A 14573-nucleotide genomic window follows, 5' to 3' on the forward strand; every position below is an offset into this window, starting at 1 on the left:
AAAACCGGAGTACCCGGAGAAAAACCTGTCCCGCCTCCGCTTTGTCCAGCACAAATCTCACATGGAGTGACCGGGATTTGAACCACGTTATCCAGCTGTGAGAGGCCGACGCGCTGCCGTCTGAGCCACGGAGGCTCCACGAGCAGATATAATACCTAATATAAACGACATCAAATCAAATCAAATCAAATCAAATCAAATCAAATCAAATCAAATCAAATCAAATCAAATCAAATCAAATCAAATCAAATCAAATCAAATCAAATCAAATCAAATCAAATCAAATCAAATCAAATCAAATCAAATCAAATCAAATCAAATCAAATCAAATCAAATCAAATCAAATCAAATCAAATCAAATCAAATCAAATCAAATCAAATCAAATCAAATCAAATCAAATCAAATCAAATCAAATCAAATCAAATCAAATCAAATCAAATCAAATCAAATCAAATCAAATCAAATCAAATCAAATCAAATCAAATCAAATCAAATCAAATCAAATCAAATCAAATCAAATCAAATCAAAATCTCTTTATTTGCAAATGAGGTGTTTATCTCGGTGGCAAATGGTACACTAAAATACATTATTGTCAAGCACTAAATATTAAATTAACAAGAAAATAAAATTTTCCTGTAATACAATACTATATAATTTACGCTAACAATTTTTTCTATTAAACACACAGCTCATCCTTAATGAATTTACATTGTTTACAAAATTCTACTTATAATATCTCCTGTACTACTTACAAATGTAGTCATCTGATATACAGTATGTGGAATTACTTCAAATGATACTGTACAACTGGTATAAGATTAAAATTTACATTGCATTTATTTACTTTTTCTTTTCTTTACCCATTCTGGAACCTAATAGCATAACGACCTGCTGCGTCTTAACCAGAGCCCATTTTACCACCACTTTTCAGAGTTCCTGAAGGGCCTTCACAGCTACCGTAGCGGTCCCAGGGCCCTCGAAGTCCCCACTGTACTTCACCCCTACAGGCAGTCCCCTACTTTGGCTGTCCAAACTCCTTAGACCAGGGGATGGAATTAATTTATTCACACACATTCTTTATTTACATTAACTTGCAATGGTCGAATGCCCTCTAACATTTCATTTATTTTCTCTGTTGCTGTTTATTCTCTTTTTGAATATCTGTACAGATATTGGAAAAGGATCAAACACTACCCCTGGTAAACTGTTCCACTCCTTCACACCCTTCCCAATGAATGAAAATTTACCCCAATCGCTTCTGCTAAAATTCCTTCTAATTTTATATTCGTGGTCAGTCCTGCCGATATTATTATTTTCCAACTGAAGCCTCCCACGGATATCTCCCCATGCTGCTTCTCCTGTACAGGCTCTATATAAACCTATGAGTCTAGTTTTCTCCCTTCTATTACTTAAAGTTTCCCACCCTAGTTTCTTTGACATTTCTGATACACTACTCTTTATCCTGAAATCCCCTGTTACAAATCTTGCTGCTTTCCTCTGCACACTATCTATTTCTTTTATTAGGTATTCTTGGTGAGGATCCCAAACACTGTTTGCATATTCCAATAATGGACGAACCATACTTAAGTAACTTTTCTCTTTTAATTCTTTGTTGCATCCTTTAAGTAGCCTCATTATGACATGTCATCCACATGACCCTTCCAATGCAAATTACTTTCAAATCTTACACCTAAGTATTTGCACTTGCCATCTTTTGGGATAACTACCCCATCCAAAGTATATTCAAATTCAGTTTTAAAACGCCTGTTTGTAAATGTTGTAACAGTTGATTTGCCTCCATTAACTTTCATGTTATTCTCTTCAACCCATTGCTGGATACCCTCAAGGTCTCTTTGTAATTCTGAACAATCCTCAATGGTATTTATTTCCCTGTAAACAATTATGTCATCTGCATACAATCTTATTTTTGATGTTATATTGTTCCCTAAATCATTTACGTATATTAAGAAAAGTAACGGACCGATTATACTACCCTGTGCAATTCCCTTCCAAACTTTCTCTTCCTGCGATACGTTAATTCCTACTTTGACTTTCTGAACCCTTGAATTTAGAAATGTTTTTACCCAACGTGTAACCCTTACGTCCAATCCTATTCCCTACAATTTCTTTAATAATATTCCATGTTCCACTCTATCAAAGGCTTTGGAAAGATCTATGGCTATGCAATCTAACTGGCCTCCTGAATCCAATTGATCTGATATGTCCTGCTGAAATCCCACCAGTTGTGCCTCACAAGACAATTTCTTTCTAAATCCATACTGGCTCCTCATGAACCAATTTTTATCATCACATATCCCTCTGATGTACTTTGATATTAAACTCTCCAGTATTTTACAAACTATACTGGTCAGGCTGATTGGTCTGTAGTTCTCTGGTTTCCTTTTATCACCCTTTCCTGTATAAATTGGTATTATTATAGATTCCTTCCATTCCTTTGGTATTACACTAATATTTATGACATAGTCAAAGAGAAATCTTAAATAAGGCACTATGTAGCACCCCATTGTCTTTATCACCTCCCCAGTAATTTGATCACTTCCTGCTGCTTTTCCTTGCTGAAGCAGTTGGATTTCTCTGAAAATATCTTCATTTATGAACGAAAAGCTTCTTGTTTCCCTCTGTGTCTGTCCCTCTGTAACTTCTGTATCGGTGTCCAACTCCTGACAATCATCTACTGAATCTCTAAATTCCCTACTAAAGAGGTTTGCTTTCTCAGTATCTGTTAAATAGTGTTCACCCCCTTCTCCCACCATTGTAGGAATTTGGATTCCATTTCCTTTTTCATTCCTGATATATGAATACAGCTTTTTCATTTCCCTTTGTGGTCATTACGCTCTTGAGGAATGCCATTCATATAATTCTCTTTTGCTTCCTTTTTTACTCTATTCAGTTCCCTCATTAGCTGTTTTCTACTTTCTCTACTCTCCCTACCTTCTTTGATTTTCCTGTTTACTATTCTACATTTTCTTTTTAAGTTTCTTATTTCCCTTATATAATAAACAGGGTCTGAGGTCATTTTACCCTTCTTAACAGGTACAAATCTCTTCTCTCCTTCCCAAACGATTCCTTTGAATTTAGCCCAAAGTGTATCCACATTACTACCTTCACTTATCCAACAACTGAATTGTGATTTAAGGTAAGTCCCAAATTCATCAACTTTAGTTTTTCTGTACAATTTCTTGTCTTGTGTGACCCTCTTATTAAGCCTTTTTGGTACCAGTCCTACATCCATTATTACAGCCTTATGGTCACCTATTCCTTCAATTACCTCAGTTTTATCAACAATTTCCCATGGTTTAACCAAGAATACATCTAGGAAGTTATTGAGACGAGTCGGTTCTTGTATTGCCTCACTATTTCAATTACAGCTATTTATGTGAATCTTGATTTAGGAATTACGTTCATTTAGAAAAAAGGCATTTAACATACTTAAAAATCAATAATTGACTTTCAGTAACCTCTATTATTCACCGAAAGCGTTCACTCACTTCGCATTACACGTACAGATGCAACTCGTAACATTCGCCCTAATTGATCAGCTGATTGCCTTCGCGCCCTTCCTACAGTACGGCCTGTTACATTACGAAGGCATTGTTAACATAAAGACGTGTTCATGTTTACAACATGACTGATTTTCTCGTTGACTGTCGTATACTGTTAAGCAGCGATAAAAACAATAATAGTAATTCTAACAGTTCCTCATAATAGTAATTTGTAGTAGTATCAAATGTTCATTGAAAATTACATGTAACGGAAGACAGGTACGCCACCAAACAAGTTGTGTATTTTTTTAATGATATTTGTTCATGGCATCGACCTCTGTACATCTTTTGCCACTACTTTTACCATGTGATAGGAACCTGCGTGTAAATGGAATGGCGGAAGTGTAGAGTGCTTAATGTGAGGAAGGGAACGCTAAAGACGGCACAAACACAAAGTTCCCAGGCCAGGGATATTAATTATTTACAATTAAAAACCCCTGACCGGCCGAGAATCGAACCCGGGGCCGCCGGGTGACAGGCATTACCCCGAACACTTTATACACATATACGTACTAGCGATATTTGAAAACCACATTAGAAGCAGAACACAGTATAAGCATAAATAACAACGTCGATTGCTACATCCAGTGTCGAAATGTGTAATGTTATTTTCAGACTACCAGGTTAAATTGTTATTTCATTATTTCGTGGCATAATTCATCAATGGCAACCAATCTTCTTCTTCCACCACTTTTCCCACATGAGAGGGGCCGCGGGTGCGAACTGTGTCGCATATGTGGATTTGGCCCTGTTTTACGGCCGGATGCCCTTTCTGACACCAACCCTATATGGAGGGATTTAATTACTATTGTGAGTTTCTGTGATGGTTGGTACTGTAATGCGCTGTCTGAATATGAACAGGAAAGTGTTTGGACAAACACAAACACTCAGTGCCCGGGCCAGAAGAGTTAATCAGACGTGATTAAAATTCCCGACCCGGCAGGGAATCGAAGGCGGGGCTCTCTGAACCGAAGGCCTCAATGCTGACAATTCAGCCAATAAGTCGGGCCATTCATGAGTACCAATAATACATTTAATTTAAATGGGCGTTTTATCATTCTGTAGGCTACTTTATGCAAAATAAATAGTAAATATTCCACATTCGAATTTGCTCCACATATATACGGACGACTCACTCAACTGAGTGCGCCCAGCACACTCTGGGGACGTGGAACCGATTCCTCGCGTGCGACATTGAGTGCGACCTCGGAGTCGTAAGAACCGATTCTCGCGATTCCAGGCGTCATTCGCGCACATCACTACTGCTGTCATTCAACATGTTTTGCACACAGGAATACGTTGACATGCTTCTCATTTATGGGGAAACAAGACAAAACGGGTGCGAAGCACTACGTCTGAACCAGGAACGGTATCCCGACAGGCGACACCAGTCTACTACAACTTTCCACAGTGTTGAAAGACGCCTAAGAACAACAGGCTTGATTTCCAAGCAGCCACCAGTCCACGATAGACACTTTACATCGGGTGAAACAGAAGAGGCCGTTATGGAGGCGGCTCGTAATAATCCACACATCACTACAAGGGCGATTGCACAACAGGTGAATATAAATGAGTATATAAATGAATATAAATTTCACCCTTACCATCTTGAGCTACACCAAGAGCTCTATGGGCTGGATTTCGAAGCTCGAATGGAGTTCTGTCGACGGCTATTAGGCAGGCTGGACAATGATGCAGCATTCGTATCGCACATCTTGTTCTCGGACGAATCGTGCTTCCACAATAATAGGAACGTCAATCGCCACAACACAATCGCCCATCAAGTACGATGGGGAGTGAATGAGTGGTGAGGAATCCTGGGGATCATCTGATTGAACCTTATTTCTTTGAGGGCCATTGGACTGGCCCACGCTACCTGCACTTTCTGCGTCAGGAACTCCCAATGCTGCTGGAGGATGTGCCCTTGCATGATCGTTTGATGATGTGGTTGCAACTGGATGGGGCTCCGACACATTCGCCTGTATCCGTTCATAACCATCTGAACGTCCGGTTCCATGGATAAGTGATTAGCGAGCTGCCCATTTGTCACAGGGGTCCGGGGTTCGATTCCCCGCAGGGTCGAGAATTTTAACCTAATTGGTTAACTCCCCTGGCACGGGTACTGGACGTATGCGTGGTCTTCATCATCATTTCATCCTCATCACGACACGCAGATCGCTTCCGGGAGTAAAATCAAAAGACCTGCACTTGGCGAGCCGAAGTCCTCGGACACCTCACGGCACTAAAAGCCGTACGCCATTTCATTTCAACAATCTGAACGGGGACCTGCCAGGGAAATGTATCGGACCAGGAGGTCCTGTTTCTTGGCCCGCCAGATCGCCGGATTTAACGCCGTTAGACTTCTTGTGGAGCATTTGAAGAACGTCATTTACACTCAAGCACCGAGAAACCCCGACCAGTTCCGACAGCATATATCACGAACGTCTGGCGAGCAGATTACACCTGGAATGCTTCAGCGCGCATGAAGATCTTAAGGACACCGGGCCCGAATATGCATAAACTAAAATGGTCATCACATCAAACATGATGCAGTTGTGTTCCTATTATTTCCGGTCCGTATTTGACCGGACCGGCCTGCTAACTAATCGGCCACCGAGCTCGATAGCTGCAGTCGCTTAAGTGCGGCCAGTATCCAGTATTCGGGAGATAGTTGGTTCGAACCCCACTGTCGGTAGCCCTGAAAATGGTTTTCCGTGGTTTCCCATTTTCACACCAGGCAAATGCTGGGGCTGTACCTTAATTAAGGCCACGGCCGCTTCCTTCCCACTCCTAGCCCTTCTCGGTCCCATCGTCGCCATAAGACCTATCTGTGTCGGTGCGACGTAAAGCCACTAGCAAAAAAAGCACTAATCGGCCCTTCTTTTCATTCACACAATTTTCATTAAAGCGCGTTTTGCACTTGCATTACATGCGGTACGTCATCATCATCATCATCATCTGTTTACCCTCCAGGTTTGGTTTTTCCCTCGGACTTAGCGAGGGATCCCACCTCTACCGCCTCAAGGGCAGTGTCCTGGAGCTTCAGACTCTTGGTCGGGGGATACAACTGGGGAGTATGACCAGTACCTCGCCCAGGCGGCCTCACCTGCTATGCTGAACAGGGGCCTTGTGAAGGGATGGGAGGATTGGAAGGGATAGGCAAGGAGGAGGGAAGGAAGCGGCCGTGGCCTTAAGTTAGGTACCATCCCGGCATTCGCCTGGAGGAGAAGTGGGAAACCACGGAAAACCACTTCCAGGATGGCTGAGGTGGGAATCGAACCCACCTCTACTCAGTTGACCTCCCGAGGCTGAGTGGACCCCGTTCCAGCCCTCGTACCACTTTTCAAATGTCGTGGCAGAGCCGGGAATCGACCCCGGGCCTCCGGGGGTGGCAGCTAATCACGCTAACCACTACACCACAGAGGCGGACTCATGCGGTACGTATTAAACAAATATGTCAAAAATATGGAGACATCGCCCCGGATTTACTTTTGTAAAAATTTATTTTCAACTTTTTCAATTCCCCCACCTCAGAGGAAAGCCCTCTCCACCGCGCCTTTACCAACTAATCAACGTTTCCGCACGGCACACTGTGCAGCTTATAGCATGCATTAGATTTTTTTTTTTTTTTTTTTTACGTCGCGCCGACAGAGATACGTCTTGTGGCGACGATGGGATAGGAAAGGCCTAGTAAGTGGAAGGAAGCGGCCGTGGCCTTAATTAAGGTACAGCCCCGGCATTTGCCTGGTGTGAAAATGGGAAACCACGAAAACCATCTTCAGGGCTGCCGACAGTGGGGCTCGAACCCACGATCTCCCGATTACTGGATACTGGCCGCACTTAAGCGACTGCAGCTATCGAGCTCGGTTGTATTATGTTTAAGACGGTCACAATATCAATTTAGTGTTTCGTCGGCGTGTCAGGTTCGTATGATCTAGAAGGCATCCGCATGCCTTCCAGTGTTTAATACGAGTATAGTATTACGGCGTCCTCCCATAGTGAGGTGGTAAATACCAAGATGTCCGGTTGTGTTGTCTGAGCATTCCGACAGGGCAGATGTGTTTAGGACGGCATTAATATTACGGGTTGCATAAAACAACATTGGAATGTGCGGCTGAATCACACAATATAGCAGAATTGCCACCTAGTGTTCTTGAAATCTAGTGAAAAATACGCAGATTTATCCAATGAAAAAGCAGTAACAGATTTTATTACTGTTTGTTTTACATCGCAAAGACACAGATAGGTCTTATGGCGACGATGGGATAGGAAAGGGATAGAAGTGGGAAGAAACATATCGTGGCCTTATTTAATATATAGCCCCAACATTTGTCTGGTGTGAAAACGGAAAACTAGGGAAAACTATTTTCAGGACTGACAATGGTGGGATTTGAACCCACTATCTCCCGAATGCGAGTCAGAGCTGTGTGACGCTAATCACATGGTCACTCGCTCGGTCAGTCACACTTTTGTACAAGTTTCTTTGAATTTATCTGGTGTATTGAGTGAATGTGGTAGAATCTGTCTCAGTTTGTTTCTGTAATTTATTAATAAACTTCCCAGCGACTGGTAATAGTATTTTTATTGTTTCATTACTTACCAATGTTTCAAAAAATACAAGTCGTGTTATGGTCGGTTTTTTAAGTCGGAACCTTTGGCGTACGGTTTACGATATAAAACGGATAAATTCCGAACTGTTCTGGCTATGCAAGCCTAGCTATGGTACTCGATCGGTATAGATATATTTTGACGAGTGTGGCCCCTCCTTGGGCCTCCAGACTCACGAGAGTGATGAGTCATGCTGGACGACCTGTTCTTGCTAATTGATCCTCAGGGGTCACCAGCCGTATACCTCCCACCTAACTGCTCTCAACGAGGTGTGTGAACTATCTGATGACTTGCATTGTCCTTTACCACACCCCTAGCTGAAGTTGAAGATCATCATAGAGCACATCCCTTTTATTTACACAATCTCTAATGCCAGTGGTCAGTAATAATCAGTAATTTTATATACCTGGAATCAGTCAAGAGTGACACGGGAAAATACAGAAAGGAGACCGTTCTCGGTCGAGCGGCCGTGGTTAATCTCTGACCGAACTCAATTGTTTTATTTTGGGCACAGAACATGGAAAGAAACCTCATATACATGTAGACATTGAAACATGAATCAACCTTGTCCCGTAGATTCTATATAAGGCATATTTTTATTTCCCAGCCCAACAATACTCCAGACTTATCAGACTGATGTAAAGGAAATGTATGATGACAGTCACCATTAATATCACCAATGACAGGATTTTTAGACAGTAACAGGTTAGAAGTCCGCCTCTGTGGTGTAGTGGTTAGCGTGATTAGCTGCCACCCCCGGAGGCCCGGGTTCGATTCCCGGCTCTGCCACGAAATTTGAAAAGTGGTACGAGGGCTGGAACGGGGTCCACTCAGCCTCGGGAGGTCAAATGAGTAGAGGTGTGTTCGATTCTCACCTCAGCCATCCTGGAAGTGGTTTTCCGTGGTTTCCCACTTCTCCTCCAGGCGAATGCCGGGATGGTACCTAACTTAAGGCCACGGCCGCTTCCTTCCCTCTTCCTTGCCTATCCCTTCCACTCTTCCCATCCCTCCACAAGGCCCCTGTTCAGCATAGCAGGTGAGGCCGCCTGGGCGAGGTACTGGTCATACTCCCCAGTTGTATCCCCGACCAAGAGTCTGAAGCTCCAGGACACTGCCCTTGAGGCGGTAGAGGTGGGATCCCTCGCTAAGTCCGAGGGAAAAACCGAACCTGGAGGGTAAACAGATGATGATGATGATGATGAACAGGTTAGAATGGGTCCGTCTCTGTGGTGTAATGGTTAGTTATCACCTCCGGAGGCCCGGGCTGAAATCCCGGCTCTTTCACGAAATTTTAAACACAGTACGAGGGTTGGAACCTGGTCAACTCAGCCTCGGGAGGTCAACTGGGTAGAGGGAAATTCGATTACAACCTCAGCCATCCCCGAAGTGGTTTTTCGGGGTTTTTCACATCTACTCCAGGCTTACTTAAGGCCATGGCCGCTTCCTTTCCTCTTCGTTGTCCATCCCTTGCTATCTTCCCATCCCTCCACAAGGCCCCTGTTCAGCATAGCAGGTGAGGCCTCCTGGGCGAGGTGCTTGTCCTCCTCCCCAGTTGTTTCCCCCGACCGAAAGACTCATGCTCCAGGACGCTGCCCTTGAGGTGGTAGAGGTGGGATCTCTCGCTGAGTCCGAGGCCAAAAGCAATCCGGGACAGTTCACGGATTAAGAAAGAAAGAAAGAAAGAAAGAAAGAAAGAAAGAAAGAAAGAAAGAAAGAAAGAAAGAAAAGGTTAGAATGCCAACTTACTGAAGCGAATAACAAGGCATACTCCAGCCTTAGCAACGGTTATGCTATGAGATTTGCATAAACATTAGGGGTATGGCCTATCAGAAGCCCTAGAATTTATGTTAACCCCGCCACACATTGGAACAGCGATCTGGAGGACACTTCCTACAAACTAAATTACTTTTCATTCTAACTTATTTTTTAAAACATGACACAACAGCTTGCCCTACCAAGTGACCGCTGCTCAGCCAGAAGGTGTGCAGATTACGAGGTGTCGCGTGGTCAGCAAAACGAATCCTCTCGGCCGTTATTCTTGGCTTTCTAGCCCGAAGCCGCCATCTCAGCGTCAGATACATCCTCAATTGTGATCACCTAGGCTTAGTAGACTTCGAACCAGCCCTCATATCCACGTAAAAATGCCTGACCTGGCCTGGAAACGAACCCGTGGCTACCGCTTAACAAGCATGCACGCTACACCTACACCGACAGGCCGGCATTCTAATCTATTTCTGCATTAAAGTCTGGCGTCTAATAATGAATTCTTAAGTAACAGCCGGACTTCTGTATATAGGCGCATAATGCCTCTTTTTTACGTCTCGATGGCATAACTGCAAAGAGCAGAATCCAGTCGTGCTTCATGTCACAGCTTGTATCAGCAGACGTATTTTAAAGTAGAAAAGCCACGCACATGCGCCATGGCACTGACAAGGTGAATCTATGGCGTTCTTCGTTTCCTTGTACGGCTTTGATAATTCGAACGACCGAGCAAGAGGCTGCACGGTTTGAGTCACGTAGCAGGCAGCTTTCATTCCGGATATAGTGGAATCGGACTCCAGAGTCGTCAGTCCTGAACGTAGTTTTCCGTGATTTCCCATTTTCACACCAGGGTGTACCTCAATTACGGCCGCGGTCGCTTCCTTCCCACTCCTAGACCTATCATTTATCATCTTCGCCATAAGACCTACCTGTGTCAGAACGACGTAAAGCAAAACAGTAAGAAAAAATTGGGCCTACGAAGAGCTGAAGACCAATCTGCTTGGCAACGCGACATAACGTCAGGGCTCATCAGTGAGTGGAACGATTGGCGACATAATATCACCATGTTCTAATCCAGCTCCTTGGCTGAATGGTGAGCGTAATTGCGGTTAAGAGGACCACAGGTTTAAATCCCATTCGCGTCAGGGATTTAAATCTTAAATCGATAATTCCCTTGGATTCTGGGACGGAGCGTTTGTGCTGACTACACCAACCGTGCAAATGACACACCCATACAACACAATCCTTCACAACAACAACACGCAGTTTCCTCTACACGGAATATAACGTCCACACTCGTACGAGGGTCTTCCCTACAAGGGCTGTACCAGGCTAGCACTTTCAGACGAAATTATTATTATCGAAAGCAACTTTCAACCTATTAGGTCGTGTTACGTACATTTAATACGTGTTGAAGAGATGTTAAGTACAGAACAAAAATGGCCAACCAGATACCAGTGGGATCCGAACCCACAACCACCAGATTTCGGCCACCATAGCTCAATTGGTAGAGCAACCGACACGAAATCGGCAGGTTGTGGGTTCGAATCCCACTGGTGTCTGGTTGGCCATTTTTGTTCTGTACTTAACATCTCTTCATCATCATCATCATCATCTTTTTACCCTCCAGGGTCGGCTTTTTCCCTCGGACACAGCGAGGGATCCTACCTCTACCGCCTCAAGGGCAGTGTCCCGGAGCTTCAGACTCTTGGTCGGGGATACAACTGGGGAGAATGACCAGTACCTCGCCCAGGCGGCCTCACCTGCTATGCTGAACAGGGGTCTTGTGGAGGGATGGGAAGATTGGAAGGGATAGACAAGGAAGAGGGAAGGAAGCGGCCGTGGCCTTATGGTAGGTACCATCCCGGCATTCGCCTGGAGGAGAAGTGGGAAACCACGGAAAACCACTTCCAGGATGGCTGAGGTGGGAATCGAACCCACCTCTACTCAGTTGACCTCACGAGGCTGAGTGGACCCCGTTCCAGCCCTCATACCACTTTTCAAATTTCGTGGCAGAGCCGGGAATCGAACCCGGGCCTCCGGGGGTGGCAGCTAATCACGCTAACCACTACACCACAGAGGCGGACAACATCTCTTCAACACGTACTAAATGTACGTAACACGACCTAATAGGTTGAAAGTCGCTTTCGATTACAATGTGGTCGTGAAAATTCAATATTCATTGAAATTATTATTATTATTATTATTATTATTATTATTATTATTATTATTATTATTATTATTATTATTATTATTATTATACTTCATTACGTAAACAATACTACATATCTGACAATAATCTTCCTATCCGTTATTGTCTTTAAGACTGGTCACGCCTCACAGCTAATTTACACGTAATCATAAGAAAACGAACGATAAGTTCCGATTCAATGCTTAGTTCTTCCTTCATGAATTAGTTTCTTAATACTACTACTACTACTACTAATACTACTACTACTGTTATTATTATTAACATTATTAAGGTATTATCACTGTGGTATAATCAATTATTATCAATGATTACTGGATTAAGTCGAAATTCATTATTACTGGATTATTAGAATTTACTTAGTCAACTGCTTCTCTTCCATTCAAAAAGGTGGTCATAGAATTTTTGCCGGCTGCTCTCAATGGATTCCATCAGCCATTCGGTTTTCTGAAAAAGTTCCTCTCGTCCATTCAACCTGTATTGTCCAGCCACGATCTATGGGCCCATTATCTTTCGAAGGATCTTTCTTTTGAAACTTATTTGTTCTGCTTCTTCTTCCTCTTCTTTTTATATTATAATATCGTTATATTATATATTACATAATATAGTAATAAGTGTTATTAATATTATTTTAACAATGTTATTGTTTTTACGTTTCACAAACTACTTTTGATGATTTCGGAGACGCCGAGGTGGTGGAATTTTGTCTCGTAAGGATTATTTTTGCGCCAGTAAATCTACCGACACAAGGCTGACATATTTAAGCATCTTAAAAAACCACTGGACTGAGCCAGGATTGAACCTGCCAAGTTGGGTTCGGAAGACCAGGACCTCAAATATCCGAACCACTCAGTCCGGCGTTATTATTATTATTATTATTATTATTATTATTATTATTATTATTATTATTATTAAATTCTTAAAACAAAATTACTGGCGAGTATAAACGGCAGGGGAGCTAATTCAAACTTAAAGATAGGAAAATCTAAGGTAGAACAAGTGCAAAACTTCTATTACTTAGGAAGCATTTTAACTGAAGACAATAGCTGCTCCAAAGAAATTAAAAGAAGTATAGCACTTTCTAAATCGTCCTTCAAAAATGAAATAAATCTTTTATCAAATAGCAACATAAGTTTAGAAAGAAGAAATGCTTTTTTTTTTAATCTTTACCTAGGGTGTACTACTTTATGGTTGTGAGAGTTGGACTATTCGAATGGAAACAATTGAAATACGACTTGGATGAAAATGACGAGGACCCAAGAAAAGACGAATTGAGATGTTTTAAAAGAAGTCAATGAGCAACGGTGGCGGAAGGATATGAAAGAAAGGAAGTTAAATTTGTAGGTTATATCCTGAGATATAATGACTTTTAGTAAACGTCTATGAAGGAAATATATAAGTGGCGATCAAAATGTTTCCGTTCGATGGCCATGCAGTCCTGAATCGCGATGCCAATCAGGCACATTGAGGCACTCATCCTACTGACGCACCAGTTTGAAAATCCCCGTGTGGTAAACACCGTGTCCTGCTGCGTGAAGAATTCCGTAACCGCCTGCTTCACATCCTCGTCCGACAGGAAGCGTTGACCCTTCAATGCCTTTTTGAGGGGACCGAAGGCGTGATAATCTCATGGGGAGAGATCAGGACTATATGCCTTATCGCCTCATCCACCGCCCGCTTGTTATTGTCCGTGAGGGTTGAGGCTGGCCTTCTAGATCGACCGGCGTCTTTTTTCGAAACGCGAACATGATGTACCATTCAACAACGGTGGTTTTTGACAGACATACGGCCTCATACACACTTTTTATTCTCCGAAGTGTGTCCACCAGTGGTTGCCCTTCGGTAGCCAAGGACAGGATAACGTTGGTCCTGTTTGGACGCATTTGGTAATAACTTTGCCATAGTTCACGTGACCGCATTTAACGCACACACCTCGGTATCACACGACTGCCACACGAATCCCTTCGTCTATATGCCCTTGCTTATATACCCGCATTGGAATCACACAACGTTTCATGTCAGCTGCAGCAAGCCCTCGAACGGAAACTTTTTGATCACGCCTTGTACTAGAAAAGAAAGGAAGAGGAAGATCAAGGAAGACATACTTCGAGGATGTGAGTGAGAAAACTGATGGGATGTAAAGACTATAAGGAAGTTTGCACAACCGTCTGATAGTTGGCAACAGTTTCTGACTGTACTACGAAGCACAACCGTGTGATAGATGGCAACAGTTTCTGACTGTGCTACGAACAAAGCTTCTATCTGGATGGTAGGTACACTGGAGATAAACTACCTGACGGTGTGAATAATGTCGTACTGCCACTTATGCTTAAGCGTTAGGTAGTTGACAGGAGCCAGGCACCGATGCACAGTGGTTGGTTAGTCTCGGCAAGATCGTGTGAATTTAGCTAATGAGTCGATGTCCGTGAC

The 14573-nt window shown here is 43.0% G+C and overlaps 1 non-coding gene across 1 annotated transcript; it reads left to right on the forward strand.

The window, feature by feature from the left end:
- The first annotated feature begins 11422 nt into the window (after nt 1-11422).
- Nucleotides 11423-11496, forward strand: TRNAS-CGA (transfer RNA serine (anticodon CGA)). Its single transcript has one exon. It is a non-coding gene; the product is annotated as a tRNA-Ser (tRNA).
- Nucleotides 11497-14573: the final 3077 nt, after the last annotated feature.

Source organism: Anabrus simplex, chromosome 1 (genome assembly GCF_040414725.1).
Source record: "Anabrus simplex isolate iqAnaSimp1 chromosome 1, ASM4041472v1, whole genome shotgun sequence".
Classification (NCBI taxonomy): Eukaryota; Metazoa; Arthropoda; class Insecta; order Orthoptera; family Tettigoniidae; genus Anabrus; species Anabrus simplex.